Below are 16696 nucleotides of genomic sequence, written 5' to 3' on the forward strand. Positions count from 1 at the left end.
TGTATTCCAATCCTCTTTGATGAAAAAGACAACTTTTCCTGGTCTTAGTTCTAGAAGGTCTTGTAGGTCTTCATAGCACCATTCAGCTTCTTTGGCATCAGCGGTTGGGGCATGGACTTGGATTACTATGATGTTAAATGGTTTGCTTTAGAAATGAACTGAGATCATTCTATCGTTTTTGAGGCTGCACCCAAGTACTGCATTTTCAGACTCTCTTGTTGACTATGAGGGCTACTCCATTTCTTCTAAGGGATTCTTGCCCACAGTAGTAGATATAATGGTCATCTGAGTTAAATTCACCCATTCCCATCCATTTTAATTCACTGATTCCTAATATGCCAGTGTTCAATCTTGCCATCTCCTGCTTGGCCACTTCCAATTTACCTTGATTCATGGAACCAATGTTCCAGGTTCCTGTGCAATATTGTTCCTTACAGCATCGGACTTTACTTTCACCACCAGACACATCCACAACTGAGCATCATTTCTGCTTTGGCCCAGCTGCTTCATTCTTACTGGAGGATTAGTAATCACCTTCCACTCTTCCCCAGTAGCATATTGGACACCTCCCATCCTGGGGGGCTCATCTTTCAGCATCATATCTTTTTACCTCTTCATACTGTCCATGGGGTTCTCCAGGCAAGAATATTGGAGTGGGTATCCTTCCGCAGTTCAGAAAATGACTCTAAAATCCAGCTACTGGACTAAATTAGATCCCTTCTGGAATATCTCAGAGGTGCCATATTTCTACTCATGAAAACATTATATGTTATAACCAAGACACTTTTCTAAATTTACTGCCAAAGTCCCTAAAAAAATCTCTGAAGATTTTTTGAAGTTGAAACTAACAAAGCCTAAATTATCTTGAATATACAGAAGTGCATAAAGATTTTTAACTAGTTTAAGTTCTGAACTATAAAGGGGATAACCAAATTTAACCTTAGGGTGATTATACCTAAGAGAAATGTCAACTCAAAGAGGTAATTTAAAAGGAAAGTTATAAGCTTTGCAAAGTAATGAAAGTGCCTCTACTATAACCATAGTACAGTAAGAAGCACATTATAACAATCTGAAGCTGTAACTTTTGATGTGTTCCCAGGCAGCTCAGTTAAGACATAAACTGGAGACATTACAGAATGCTGCCCAATGACTGTCAATTTAGAAATACACTGGCAATATGTCACCTAATTTCAAAACATTACTTAGTACAAAATTTCAACTCTGTGACTCTGTATTCTATCACTGCTTTCAGAACTGCTTTGTCAGATGGGTTCCTCTAGTTGCCTGAGATCTGGAACTGTGATGGATTCCAGGGGTATGAAAGGCCCTTTTGATGGCAGTCAATTCCATGACATGCCTTTTTTTGGTCATGAATCTGTGACAAGAGTCCATGCTTTCTTCCATTGTATCATAAGGGTTGAATATGTTAAGAAGATAATAAGTAACTGAAAGCAACATGGGTACAAGGAAATCACATGCACAATAGGCCAGATGAAAATGGTTATACGATCCTAGCCCCTAAAAAAAGGGGAAAATGCTACAGGAGCGATTAAGCCCTCACAATTTGAAAACATAATTCACAAAGACACATACACCCCAATGTACACTGCAGCACTATTGACAATAGCCAGGACACGGAGGCAACCTAGATGCTCAGCAACAAATGAACGGATTAAGACGTGTTACACTTACATACAATGCAATATTACTCAGACATGAAAAGGAACAAATTTGAATCAGTTCTAGTGAGGTGGCAGAACCTAGAGTCTGTCATACAGAGTAAAGTAAGTCAGAAAGGGAAAAACAAGTATCATACAATTATGCATATATATGGAATCTAGAAAAATGGTATTGATGAACCTATTTGTGAGGCATGAATAGAGACACAGACGATGAGACAGACTTGTGGACACAGGGTGGGAAGGAGAGGGTGGGACGAATGGAGAGAGTAACACTGACATATATACACTGCCGTATGTGGGAAGCTGCTGTATAGCATAGGAAGCTCAACTTGGTGCTCTGGGATGACTTAGCGGAGTGGGATTGGTGAGGGGGTTGGGAGGGAGGCTCAAGAGGGAGAAGATACACATATACATATACCTGCTTCCCTTGCGGCTCAGCTGGTAAAGAATCCATCTGCAATGCAGGAGACCCGAGTTCAATCCCTGGGTTGGGAAGAACCCCTGGAGAAGAGAAAGGCTACCCACTCCAGTATTCTGGCCTGGAGAATTCCATGGACTGGTATAGTCCCTGGGGTTGCAAAGAGTCGGACTCGACTGAGCAACTTTCACTCCATAACTGATTCACCTTGCTGTACAGCAGAAACTAATACAACACTGTAAAACAATTATATTTCAATTAAAAAAAAGAATATTTTACATAAAACTCCATATCAACAAATTTGAAAATCTAAACAAAATGAGTATTTTTAATAAGAAATTATAAATAATAAATTTGCCCTAAGAATTTTAAATTTTGAATAGATTAACAGTTATAATCCAATTGAAAAGTAATAAAAGTAACAAAAGTAGTAATAGGACCACAAAATTTTCAGGGAACTTCTATCCAACCTATAGGTAAATGAAAGATTCATTTTTTAAAAATTTTATTTATTTAGTTTTTACTTTACAATACTGTATTGGTTTTGCCATACATCAACATGAATCCACCACGGGTGTACATAAGTTCCCACTCCTGAACCCCCCTCCCACCTCCCTCCCCATACCATCCCTCTGGGATATCCCAGTGCACCAACCCCAAGCATTCTGTATCCTGCATTGAACCTAGACTGGTGATTCATTTCTTATATGATAACAAAAGAGGTGAAAAACTTTCCAGCTCATTCTACTATAGGCTATACACCAATAGTAAGATAAGGATAATAAAAGCATAATTATAGGCAATCTCATATGTAAACATAGAGACAAAGAAACATTAAAAAAATACTAGCAAAATTAACACAGTGAATAATACATCATAAACTAGTTGGGCTTATTTAAACAAAGCAAGGATGGTTCAACATTATAAACTTGAATATAATAACACATTGCTTTAACAGATTAAAGGAGAAAAACAAATCTAAATCACCTCAACAGATATCAGAAAGCACTGACTAACATTTAATACCCATTTTCTGATGTAAAAAAGAAAAGGAACTCAATAAACTAGAAATAACTGCCTTCCTGAAACTGAAAAGGCATTGATTCAAAGGAATACTAACTAGAATAATCATCACACCTAATAGTCAAGTGTAAAAAAACTCTATTAAGACAAAAACAAGACAAAAAAGCATGTCTGCTATTACCACTTCTATTTAACTAGCTAATTAGTTAAAACAGGGAATAAAGAAATAATAAGTAGCTGGTTGGAAGGTATCCCTGACTCAATGGACGTGAGTCTGAACAAACTCAGGGAGACAGTGAAGGCCAGGGAAGCCTGGCATTCTGCAGTTCATGGGGCTGCAAGGAGACATGACTTAGCGAATGAACAACAGAAATGAGGACATAAAACCATCATTGTTTAAAAATAAAAACTACATATAAAATTTAACTGAAAACTATTAGAATAAAATAGTTCAGTAAATGATGAGATTTAAAATCAACAGGCAAAAAGTCAATGCTTCACCATCAGTAAACTAACAAATAATTTGAAAAAGCAATGAAGAAAAAAATGTCTTAGCTGAATGCTAATAAGAGTCAGAAAATGCCCAAAAATAAACCTAACAAGAAATATACAAGACTTAAGTGAAGAAATAATAATAGCCAACAATTGCTGGGTATGTACAATGTGCCAAAGAAGAATTTAAGCACTTTTTACATCATATATCGTTTAATCTTCACAACAACCCTGTGATATAATACCATTACTATCATTATCATTTACAAATGAGTAAATTGAGGCTCTGTGAGGTTAACTATCTTCCCCATAAAAACACAGCAGGTAGAACTATAAATTGAACTCAATCTAACTACCAAAGCTCTGTTCTTAATTAGTATGATATACTGTGCTGTTATAAAACTCCACTCAACTATATAGAAGTAGACAGGAATAAGGACCAAAACATAAATATGCTAGTTCTCCCCCAATTAATCCATAAATGCAATGGACTACCAGCAAAAAACCCAAGAATTTTTTGTAATAAAACTTGAAAAGCTTATTTTAAATATTCATATAAAAATGAACATCTACAAGTAAGGCAATTTTTTAAAAGTTTAGGGGTAGTCTTACCAAATAACAAAATGCCTCCATTAAGAAATTCTAATGGAGCAGGAATAAAAAATTATATCAGTGAAAAGGGACAGATTGTCTAGAAATAGATCCATGAATGGTGGCAATCTAGTTTATATTAATAATACACTTCAAATAAATAAAAAAGGCCGGATTATTTTTTAAATTCTATATCCTTTAGGAAAGCACAAAATTAATCTATCCTTCCCCATGCATACAAACTTCAAAAATAAATCCCAGATGGATTAAAAGGCTATATGGAAATAAATTACAAATATTAAAAGAAATGATAAGAAAACATATTTGGCTAAGGACGGACTTTCTGAGTTCAGAATGCAAAAGAAACAGAGAAAGGAAAGTATCAGTATCAACAGATTTGACCTCAAAAAATCAAAAATTTCTGTAAGACAAAGGACAATACTAACAATGTTAAAAGTCAAGGGTGGAGCTTCCCTAATGGCTCAGAAGTAAAGAATCTGCCTGCAAACGCAGGAGACACAGGTTCGATACCTGGTCCAGGAAGATTCCAGACGCCATGGAGCAACTAAACCCTCCACACCACAGTCACTGAGCCTATGCTTTAGAGCCTAGGAGCCACAACTACTGAGCCCAGGTTCTGCAACTACTGAAGACCCCATGACCTAGAGGCAGTGCTCTGCAACAAGAGAAGCCACCACATGAGAAGACCACGCACTGCAACTAGAGAGCAGCCCCTGCTCGATGCAACTGGAGAAAGCCTGCACGCAGCAATGAAACCCAGCAGTCAAAAATCAATAAAAAAATATATACATCTTAAAAACAAGTCAAGTGGGGAAAAAGGAAAGGAGGTGTGTGTTAATTAAAAGCAAAAGAAAGCACCTTGTGCTGATGCACTGGTGGATTTGCATCAAAGTTTGTTCATTATATTAATGTCAGTATCCTCGTTATGATATTACACTGTTGTGAAAAGAAGAGAGGCGAAAAGCAAAGGAGAAAAGGAAAGATATAAGCATCTGAATGCAGAGTTCCAAAGAATAGCAAGAAGAGATAAGAAAGCCTTCTTCAGCGATCAATGCAAAGAAATAGAGGAAAAGAACACAATGGGAAAGACTAGAGATCTCTTCAAGAAATTAGAGATACCAAGGGAATATTTCATGCAAAGATGGGCTTGATAAAGGACAGAAATGGTATGGACCTAACAGAAGCAGAATATAGTAAGAAGAGGTGGCAAGAATACACAGAAGAACTGTACAAAAAAGATCTTCAAGACCCAGATAATCATGATGATGTGATCACTAATCTAGAGCCAGACATCTTGGAATGTGAAGTCAAGTGGGCCTTAGAAAGCATCACTACGAACAAAGCTAGTAGAGGTGATGGAATTCCAGTTGAGCTGTTTCAAATCCCGGAAGATGATGCTGTGAAACTGTTGCACTCAATATGCCAGCAAATTTGGAAAACTCGGCAGAGGCCACAGGACTGGAAAAGGTCAGTTTTCATTCCAATCCCAAAGAAAGGCAATGCCAAAGAATGCTCAAACTACCACACAATTGCACTCATGTCACATGCTAGTAAAGTAATGCTCAAAATTCTCCAAGCCAGGCTTCAGCAATACGTGAACCATGAACTCCCTGATGTTCAAGCTGGTTTTAGAAAAGGCAGAGGAACCAGAGACCAAATTGCCAACATCCGCTGGATCATGGAAAAAGCAAGAGAGTTCCAGAAAAACATCTACTTCTGCTTTACTGACTATGCCAAAGCCTTTGACTGTGTGGATCACAATAAACTGTGGAAAATTCTGAAAGAGATGGGAATACCAGACCACCTAACCTGCCTCTTGAGAAATCTGTATGCAGTCAGGAAGCAACAGTTAGAACTGGACATGGAACAACAGACTGGTTCCAAGTAGGAAAAAGAGTACGTCAAGGCTGTATATTGTCACCCTGCTTATTTAACTTATATTCAGAGTACATCATGAGAAATGCTGGGCTGGAAGGAACACAAGCTGGAATCAAGATTGCCGGGAGAAATATCAATCACCTCATGCAGATGATACCACCCATATGGCAGAAAGTGAAGAGGAGCTAAAAAGCCTGTTGATGAAAGTGAAAGAGGAGAGTGAAAAAGTTGGCTTAAAGCTCAACATTCAGAAAAAGAAGATCATGGCATCCGGTCCCATCACTTCATGGGAATCAGATGGGGAAACAGTAGAAACAGTGTCAGACTTTATTTTGGGGGCTCCAAAATCACTGTAGATGGTGACTGCAGCCATGAAATTAAAAGACGCTTACTCCTTGGAAGAAAAGTTATAACCAACCTAGATAGTATATTCAAAAGCAGAGACATTACTTTGCCGACTCAGGTCTGTCTAGTCAAGGCTATGGTTTTTCCTGTGGTCATGTATGGATGTAAGAATTGGACTGTGAAGAAGGCTGAGCACCGAAGAATTGATGCTTTTGAACTGTGGTGTTGGAGAAGACTCTTGAGAGTCCCCTGGACTGCAAGGAGATCCAACCAGTCCATTCTGAAGGAGATCAACCCTGGGATTTCTTTGAAGGAATGATGCTAAAGCTGAAGCTCCAGTAATTTGGCCACCTCATGCGAAGAGTTGACTCATTGGAAAAGACTCTGATGCTGGGAGGGATTGGGGGCAGGAGGAGAAGGGGATGACAGAGGATGAGATGGCTGGATGGCATTATGGACTCGATGGACGTGAGTCTGAGTGAACTCCGGGAGATGGTGATGGACAGGGAGGCCTGGCGTGCTGTGATTCATGGGGTCGCGAAGAGTCGGATATGACTGAGCGACTGAACTGAATGGAACTGGGAAAGGGTACACAGCCTCTCTGTATTGCTTCTTATCACTGCATGTGAGTCTATACATATCTCAATAAACGTTTCAATTTAAAAAAGGCCAAGTGTCAGTCTGTGTGTGTTCAGTCAACTCAGTAGTGTCCGACTCCTTGCAACCTCAAGGACTGTAGCCCACCAGGTTCTCTGTCCATGTGATTCTCCAGGCAAGAATACTTGAGTGGGTTGCCATTTCCTCCTCCAGGGGATCTTCCTGACTTAGGGATTGAACTTAGCCTCTTGCTTCTCTTACACGTAGGCAGATTCTTTACCACCGTACCACCTGGGAAGAGTGTCAGACTAGGAAAATGTTTTCTTCATATTTAACACCCAAAGCATTAATAGCTATACTACATTGAATATTCCTTAAAATTAACAAGAAAAACTATATAAAAGAAATATAAACAAAACACACAAGCAAATTATGGAAATAAGTGTCCAAAAAACATGAAAATATACTCAATTTTTTCAATAATTAGGAGGAATCTTGAGTGCAAAGAAATATTTAATCTACCTGCTAAATTTTTTTAACAAAAATTCATTATCTCACAGTTCTAGAAGCTAGAACTGTGAGACAAAGATGTCAGCATAGTTGGTTTTTCTGTGTGAGCTGTGAAGAAATCTGTTTCATGAGTTTTGCCTAGGTTCTAAGAATTTGCTACTTGGCAACATTTTTAAAGATTGATTACATCAAATCATGGTGAGAATCAGGGCACTGAGAAAATTCAGACCATTGGTTAGGTGTATAGAAATGTAAGCATTTTCACACAGCACTTTAGCACTATTTAAATTGAAAATTACTACCACTTAATCTAGCAATAATTTTTCTAAGAGTGCCAAAGAAGTATTTGTACATGTGCCCTAAAATAAAACAATCAGCATTGTTGAAGAGTGAAAAAATGAAGTTTAATCAGTTGAGGAGCATTGATATATAACATCACATTATACATTAAACCCACACATTATACTGTAGTGTATAGTAACTGAATATTACACAAAATTGTTATATACCAATATATAGTAAGTGATCACTATACAGTCATTTCAAAAATAAGGTATAGCATTTTTAAAAGTCATCTTTTAGAATGAAGTGCAGCATTATCTTCTAAAGGGAACCAGGGTCTCTTGGAGAAATGACTGCAGTGCTACGTCAGGGAAAAGAGGAAAGTAATATGAGCCCAGAACATCTTGTGGATCCAGCAAGTACAAAAGTGTTTTAAAATGATGGTGACATGAAAAGAACATAAGATTCAGCTTGAACAGGCTCCACTAGACAAAGCCAAATTTAGAACACGTCTAGCCAAATAATTCAGAGAAGGCAATGGCACCCTACTCCAGTATTCTTGCCTGGAAAATCCCATGGATGGAGGAGCCTGGTGGGCTGCAGACCATGGGGTCGCTAAGAGTAGGACACGACTGAGCGACTTCACTTTCACTTTTCATTTTCATGCACTGGAGAAGGAAACGGCAACCCACTCCAGGGTTCTTGCCTGAAGAATCCCAGGGATGGGGAAGCCTGGTGGGCTGCTGTCTGTGGGGTCACACAGAGTTGGACACGACTGAAGTGACTTAGCAGCAGCCAAATAATTTATATAGATAGTAACAGATTATGATCCTGAAAATAGAAAGAATAAAAAAGAACCCAAGGATCCAAACTACATATAAAAAGAGGAAGAGCAAGAGGTTGAAAGATAAAGCAAGGGTGGTAAAATACCAACATTTGTGGAATTGTAGTGAAGTACATTGGAATTCTTGGTATTATCTTTGCAAACCTTTTGAAAAATTTAAATTATTTCAAAAAAAGGTAAAGAAGAAGAAAAATCTGTGTTAAATCTAATACAAAATGACAATTACTGAGAAGAAAACTAGATGATATATTTAAAAACTCAAGGTGCAGAATTTAAAAGGAACTGGGATGGAAAATGAGGAAGCACTATTACACTGATCTGTATGTCTATGAAGTTCGATTGGTTTTCAATAAATTAATATATGTATACTACTTGAAGCCCCTCCCGTCATATATACTCAATCCTCTTCCCCAAAGATTAATGCTCCTGGAACAGGTGATGAACCACCAGGTAAACAAGTAAGAATGAGATGTAGTAAAAAAAACTAATACACAGATCCAGGATTCATTGGCATATCTTACATGTAATTGCAAAGTTTTTATTCAGTTCAGTTAAGTTCAGTCACTCAGTCATGTCCGACTCTTTACAACCCCATGAATTGCAGCATGCCAGGCCTCCCTGTCCATCACCAATTTCCAGAATTCACTCAAAATCATGTCCATCGAGTAGGTGATGCCATCCAGCCATCTCATCCTCTGTCATCCCCTTCTCCTCCTGCCCCCAATCTCTCCCAGCATCAGACTCTTTTCCAATGAGTTAACTCTTCGCATGAGATGGCCAAAGTATTGGAGTTTCAGCTTCAACATCAGTCCTTCCAAAGAACACCCAAGACTGATCTCCTTTAGAATGGACTGGTTGGATCTCCTTGCAGTCCAAGGGACTCTCAAGAGTCTTCTCCAACACCACAGTTCAAAAGCATCAATTCTTCAATGCTCAGCTTTCTTCATAGTTCAACTCTCACATCCATACACGACCACAGGAAAAACCATAGCCTTGACTAGACGGACCTTTGTTGGCAAAGTAATGTCTCTGCTTTTTAATAATGCTGTCTAGGTGGGCCATAACTTTCCTTCCAAGGAATAAGCGTCTTTTAATTTCATGGCTGCAGTCACCATCTGCAGTGATTTTGGAGCCCCCCAAAATAAAGTCTGACCCTGATTTCACTGTTTCCTCATCTATTTGCCATGAAGTGATGGGACCAGATGCCATGATCTTCTTTTTCTGAATGTTGAGCTTTAAGCCAACTTTTTCACTCTCCTCTTTCACTTTCATCAAGAGGCTCTTTAGTTCTTCTTCACTTTTTACCATAAGGGTGGTGTCATCTGCATTTCTGAGGTTACTGATCTTTCTCCTGGCAATCTTGATTCCACCTTGTGCTTCCTGCAGCCCCACATTTCTCATGATGTACTCTGCATAGAAATTAAATAAGCAGGGTGAATATACAGCCTTGACGTACTCCTTTTCCTATTTGGAACCAGTCTGTTGTTCCATGTCCAGTTCTAACTGTTGCTTCCTGACCTGCATACAGATTTCTCAAGAGACAGGTCAGGTGGTCTGGTATTCTCATCTCTTTGAGAATTTTCCACAGTTTATTGTGATCCACACAGTCAAAGGCTTTGGCATAGTCAGTAAAGCAGAAATAGATGTTTTTCTGGAACTCTCTTGCTTTTTCCATGATCCAGTGGATGTTGGCAATTTGGTCTCTGGTTCCTCTGCCTATTCTAAAACCAGCTTGAACATCTGGAAGTTCACAGTTAACGTATTGCTGAAGCATGGCTTAGAGAATTTTGAGCATTACTTTACTAGCATGTGAGATGAGTACAATTGTGCGGTAGTTTGAGCATTCTTTGGCATTGACTTTCTTTGGGATTGGAATGAAAACTGACCTTTTCCAGTCCTGTGGCCTCTGCTGAGTTCAAACAGGAGATGGCAAGAGTGAACATTGATATTCTACAAATCAGTGAACTAAAATGGACTGGAATGGGTGAATTTAACTCAGATGACCATTATATCTACTACTGTGGGCAGGAATCCTTTAGAAGAAATGGAGTAGCCATCATAGTCAACAAAAGAGTCCAAAATGCAGTACTTGGATGCAGTCTCAAAAATGACAGAATGTTTGTTTCCAAGGTAAACTATGCATTATCACAGTAATCCAAGTCTATGCCCCAACCAGTAACACTGAAGAAGCTGAAGCTGAATGGTTCTATGAAGACCTACAAAGACCTTTTAGAACTAACACTCAAAAAAGATGTCCTTTTCATTATAGGAGACTGGAATGCAAAAGTAGGAAATCAAGAAACACCTGAGGTAACAGGCAAATTTGGCCTTGGAATGTGGAATGAAGAAGGGCAAAGGCTAATAGAGTTTTGCCAAGAAAATGCACTGCTCATAGCAAACACCCTCTTCCAACAACACAAGAGAAGACTCTACACATGGACATCATCAGATGGTCAACACCGAAATCAGATTGATTATATTCTTTGCAGCCAAAGATGGAGCAGCTCTATATAGTCAGGGAAAACAAGACCAGGAGCTGACTATGGCTCAGATCATGAACTCCTTATTGCCAAATTCAGACTCAAATTGAAGAAAGTAGGGAAAACCACTAGACCATTCAGGTATGACCTAAATCAAATTCCTTATGATTATACAGTAGAAGTGAGAAATAGATTTAAGGGACTAGATCTGATAGATAGAGTGCCTGATGAACTATGGAATGAGGTTCGTGACATCATACAGGAGACAGGGATCAAGACCATCCCCATGGTAAAGACATGCAAAAAAACAAAATGGCTGTCTGGGGAGGCCTTGCAAATAGCTATGAAAAGAAGAGAAGAGAAAAGCAAAGGAGAAAAGGAAAGATATAAGCATCTGAATGCAGAGTTCCAATGAATAGCCAGGAGAGATAAGAAAGCCTTCCTTAGCAATCAACGCAAAGAAATAGAGGAAAACAACAGAATGCAAAGACTAGAGATCTCTTCAAGAAAATTAGAGATACTAAGGGAACATCTCATGCAAAGATGGGCTCGATAAAGGACAGAAATGGTATGGACCTAACAGAAGCAGAAGATATTAAGAAGAGGTGGCAAGAATACACAGAAGATCTGTACAAAAAAGATCTTCACAACCAAGATAACCACGATGGTGTGATCACTCATCTAGAGCCAGACATCCTGGAATGTGAAGTCAAATGGCCCTTAGAAAGCAATCACCAAGAACAAAGCTAGTGGAGGTGATGCAATTCCAGTTGAGCTGTTTCAAATCCTGAAAGATGAAGCTGTGACAGTGCTACACTCTATATGCCAGCCAATTTGGAAAAGTCTTTATTATAAAATTATAATTTCATACCAGTATCCACATAATGGGCTTCCCTGGTGGCTCAGATGGTAAATAATCTGTCTGCAATGTGGGAGACCTGGGTTCTATCCCTGGGTTGAGAAAATCCCCTAGAGAAGGGGGTGGCAACCCACTCCAGTAATCTTGTCTGGAGAATTTCACAGATAGAGGAGCCTGGAAGGTTACAAATCCATGGGGTAACAAAGAGTCAGACACAACTGAACTACTGACACATCCACATAATAAGGTTGCATGTCTTATGAATGAAATTTAAAACATCCAAATTACAGAACTGCAATTCCACACCATCTACATAAACTCTCTGAGTAAGGAATGTCAAAGCAGAATGACAATGCTGTAGATTTTGTATATGCCAATTTACACTAACCACATATGAGGTTAATGATGGGCACTGACTCATTTTAAAACCTTCCACCAGCCTGTCATCTTGCACTTTCTTAGTCCTACTACCCTCCATCAATATATAACCTTTGAAAATGACTTTTAATTTTAATAATATGTGTGACTGTGATTAAAGGTTACTAACAACCACCAGTGAGAAGGTAAAAATGGATTAACTTGATTCTGTCTTGATTCTATTCTGCACAAATAGACTACTTCAAGGAAAAAAAACAGTTTGGTGGGAGAAAATGTTACAAAGGTTTGAGGTGTGGGACTTGGTTGAGAGTTCCAAAAACTACCATAACATAAATTAATAAACAAAAATTGGGGTGTCCGTGGTGGCTCAGTGGTAAAGAATCCACCTGTCAATGCAGGAAATGTGGGTTCAATCCCTGATCTGCGAAGATCCCACATGCTGCAGAGCAACCAAGCCCATGCACCACATCTATGAAGCCTGTGCTCTAGAGCCTGGGAACTGCAACTACTGAGCCCACATGTCACAGCTACCGAAGCCCACGGGTCCTAAAGCCTGTGCTGTACAACAAGAGAAGCCACAGCAAGGAGAAGCCCCCACAACACAACTAGAGAGTTGCCCCCTCTCACCTCAACTAGAGAAAAGCCCGCACAAAGCAAAGACAGCACAGCTAAAAATAGATGATAAATTTTTAAAAATTTGTCTAAACAAACAGGCCCAAAAGAGACACCTTGTTTTCTGTTATTAGTTCACTTTTATTTCTTTAATATTTAGTATTCTCAGCCCTCTCCGGCCCCTCCATTTTGTTCCAAATTTTATTTTGTTATGAAACTACATTTCATACCATCTTCTTCCCTTTCGAGAACTCTGCCTAAGTTTAACATGATATAATTCAACACTATTCTTTTTCTGTAGCTACAACTCTCTTTCTGCATGTTGCCCTGGAACCTCTGCACCCCTCTCTTGCACTCTCCACATACGACAATCACAGATCCAAACCCCAGTTTAATATATCACACATTAAATTCAAACTTATGCCTCATCTGCATTCTGAAATTGTGAGATGACTGTTACATATCTACACATAATTTTTCTTAAGTGGAAGCAGTTTATCTTTAGACTGATACTGCCAAAGCACAAGCCACCTCCCTGTGCTTGAGCATCACACTTAATGAAGTTTTCATGAGGCTATTGTCATCTTGAAACAAGGCCCTGACAATGGTCAGATTACTACTGTTAGAGCCTCAGCCCAAGGTAAAATGACAAAGGATTCTGATTGCTAAGTTTAAAATAATAAAATATTGGTGATGCCAAATATTCACAAGAACTGTATGAAAGTTCAGATCCTTTGACTCACTGGTTCCCTTCCTGGGAATCTGCCTTAAGAAAATAATTCAAAAAAAAAATACACATTTACAAATAAGTTTATTTCAACATTCAGTTCAGTTCAGTTCAGTTCAGTCGCTCAGTCGTGTCCGACTCTTTTACCCACAAATAATTTGAAACACTGAGATTAATGTTACTATACAAAAATGCAGGAATTGTTATGTAACTTATGATGAATCAATGCAATGGCCACTTATCAAGAAATCATGAAACGAGGCTTATTAAGACTATACATATAACTTAGAATAAAGTTTAGAAGCAAATCATAAATGAAAAAAGAAAACTGAAAAATTGCACTTAAAAACACTAGAATGGACAAATATAAATTAATAATCATGATATAGAAATTCTTTTCCTTAAAAAGTTTTAAAATATTGTTTTACTTTTGATTTTACAATAAGAAAAATTGGAAGAAAATAAATTATACCAGAAAATCAATTCTCTGAAGCCAAACGAAGCCTGAAAACTTGGGTTTTCCTATTCCTATGTAGAAAATTAAATTATTTTCAGAATTGGCAGGACCTCATCATCTAAGGCTAAAGGTGAAAATTAGTTCAAAACCTTGAAACTTGTTTTTGGACAGATGTCAAATCATGCCCTGTGGCTTCAAAGAGATACCATAGCCAGAACAGAAAGAAATAGTGAAAAAGTTGTTTTATTACAAACCACTTATTCTTAAAACCAAGATATGTAAACTGTACTTGATTAGATGTTCAAAGATCAGAAGTCATAAATGGAAGAGTCAAAAAAAGATCCATCTGGGACCAGATGCATTCTTTCAGCCTCAAGCTTTAATGGTTTTACTAATCCGTTAGTGAAGAGGAATTAGATGTTTATTGTCAGAATCCACTGACTTTTTAGAAGAGAAAACTGTGGCATTATTACTGCCTTCCCAGGAAGTAGTATTGCTCTCTCTACTTGGCACCAGCTGGTACTTACAAAAGAAACCATGAAATGTACTGCATCTTTGGTGCAGAAATTATGCCACCTCTTTACAATAAATCCTTCCTCATAAAATCCCATCTTGTCTTTAGAAAACTTATCTTGTGATTGAAATGTGAAACATTTTGTTGAAAAATCAATCAAATAAAAAATTGCAGGGTGGTCCATGTTCCAAAGTGAAACTGTATATTTCCTAGGTCTGATCCATTTTCTTTATTTTGTAATTAACTGCCTAAGTGCCTTAAGAGGGCTTCCCTGGTGGCTCAGATGGTAAAGAATCTGCCTGCGATGTGGGAGCCCTGGATCTGATCCCTGGTCTTGGGAAGACCCACCTGGAGGAGACTATGGCAACCCACTCCAGTATTCTTGCCTGGAGAATCCCCACGCACAGAGGAGCCTGTGGGGCTATAGTCCATGGGGTCACAAAGAGTCGGACATGACTGAGCAACTAAGCACAGCACAGCAAATGCCTTAAGAAGCTTCTAGCTTCATTAAACAATCTGAGAACAGTAGGAATTTTCCCCGAAGAATTAGCTGTCAAATTATTCTTCTAATCGTATGTTATTTCCTAATGCTAGTGTTGAACGGCTAAGGCATTCTGACAGATAACTGTTTGAAAATTTGAGCTCAAAGCTGTTAAGTAGTATGAAATATTGGTTTTGGAACCAGTTCTTAAGTAGAGGAAAAGGCCAGCAAGAGAGGAGGAGACAGTAATGAAGGTGCCAGTAACAGTTCTGGGCGCCCTTTCTGATATTGGCATGTTAATGTCGGCAAAGGGGTTCCCAACACTTGCAGAACAGTAATTAAGTTGGATATCTAAAAAAACAAACAAACAAACCTTCATTTCTGTGTAAAAGGAGAATTCCACATTTTAGAATGAGATGGGAAAAAAATATACATTAGAAAAATACAGAAAGGATAATTTAAAGTGGGCTATCATATGTTAAAGTCTCTAACTGGGAAAAGAACTTTCAAAATTTCCCCTCCAAGGAAAAAGAAAAAGTTGTCTGAGCTGATGTGCTTACTTGGGTCTCAATGCTGCTCCTGCTGCTGCTGCTAAGTCGCTTCAGTTGTGTCCGACTCTGTGCGACCCCATAGATGGCAGCCTACTAGGCTCCTCTGTCCCTGGGATTCTCCAAGCAAAAACACTGGAGTGGGTTGCCATTTTCTTCTCCAATGCATGAAAGTGAAAAGTGAAAATGAAGTCACGCAGTCGTGCCTGACTCTTAGCGACCCCATGGACTGCAGCCTACCAGGCTCCTCCGTCCATATCTTAAGTCTAAAACTTCACTGTCCAATACCTTAGCTTCTGGCCATACATGGCTATTGAGCACTAGTCCAAGCTGATATGTGGTACACATGTAAACCACACTGGATTTCAAAGATTTGGAATGGAAAAAATTGAATGGAAAATGTCTTAATATTTTGCATACTGAAATTGAAATTATAAGATTTTATATATATTTGATGAAATAAAAACATTGTTAAATTAATTATACCCATTTCTTTTTACTTTTCCTAATGCAGCTACTCATAAATTTAAGATGACATACATTGTTCATATTTTTGGCTTTCACTATATTTCTACTGAACCACAATTGTTCATTAAATAAATCAGTCCAGATTAAATTCCTTTAAAATCCCTTCTAACTGTAGCATTCTGACACTAACAGAATAAAGGTTTAAGCTAATAAGCTTTTTTTTCCTTCTTCCTCTTTCATTAAAAGTTTTTTATTATTGGAATATAATTGCTTTACATGTTACAGTCATTTCTGCTGTACAACAAATACATCAGTTATATGTTTACATATATCTCCTCTCTCTTGACCCTTCCTCCCATGCCAGCACTCGAGGTCTTCACACCAAGACTGGTGCTCAGTACCGAGTACTGAGCCCAGCTCCCTGTGTTACATAGTACCTTCCCAGTAGCTACTTATTTCACACTTGGTAGTATATACATGTCAATGCTG

The 16696-nt window shown here is 38.4% G+C and overlaps 1 protein-coding gene across 1 annotated transcript in view; it reads right to left on the reverse strand.

The window, feature by feature from the left end:
• The window catches only part of MORC1 (MORC family CW-type zinc finger 1), a 160836-nt gene that overhangs the window by 122189 nt on the left and 21951 nt on the right, over positions 1–16696 (reverse strand). The window lies entirely within an intron of this gene.

The sequence above is a fragment of the Budorcas taxicolor genome, chromosome 1, assembly GCF_023091745.1.
Source record: "Budorcas taxicolor isolate Tak-1 chromosome 1, Takin1.1, whole genome shotgun sequence".
Classification (NCBI taxonomy): Eukaryota; Metazoa; Chordata; class Mammalia; order Artiodactyla; family Bovidae; genus Budorcas; species Budorcas taxicolor.